Source organism: Vombatus ursinus, unplaced genomic scaffold (assembly GCF_900497805.2).
Source record: "Vombatus ursinus unplaced genomic scaffold, bare-nosed wombat genome assembly UNPS02015042.1, whole genome shotgun sequence".
Classification (NCBI taxonomy): Eukaryota; Metazoa; Chordata; class Mammalia; order Diprotodontia; family Vombatidae; genus Vombatus; species Vombatus ursinus.
This window is the reverse complement of record NW_020954820.1, coordinates 19295-19774: the sequence shown is the minus strand read 5'-3', so window position 1 is coordinate 19774 and position 480 is coordinate 19295.

Below are 480 nucleotides of genomic sequence, written 5' to 3'. Positions count from 1 at the left end.
GCTCTCAGTCTACTGGGTTGGTTCAAGGCCATGGATTTGGGTACACTTTGCACAGCATAGAAGACAAGGATGGATGCCCTATCTGGAAGTGTTTGTTCAATTCTGTTAATTTCCTAGGCGCTAGGGAATTGGGGAAAACTGCAGTTGTCTTTTGGTTCCCTGAGGCTTACTTACTCCCTTCCCTCTGCACCTCTGAATCCTCCTTCATGGAGGTTACAGGGAAAGTTAGAACAGCTAAAACTATCTTGGCAGATTCTGGAGGTTTTGTGATTGATCATTAAGGTGTTTTGAAATACCTGTACAACCTGCTCACTGCCTTCCCTTGAGTCAAGAGGGTATCTGTTAACCCCTCTCATAGGAGAAGAGAGTTTCACCCTTTACCCCTCACCTTTGATTTTGCCCTCCCCCACCTGGGGAAAAGGAAGGAGGGGGGAGGGGCAGCAATTATAGCATGGGCCCCACTGGCAATGGCCTTGGGCT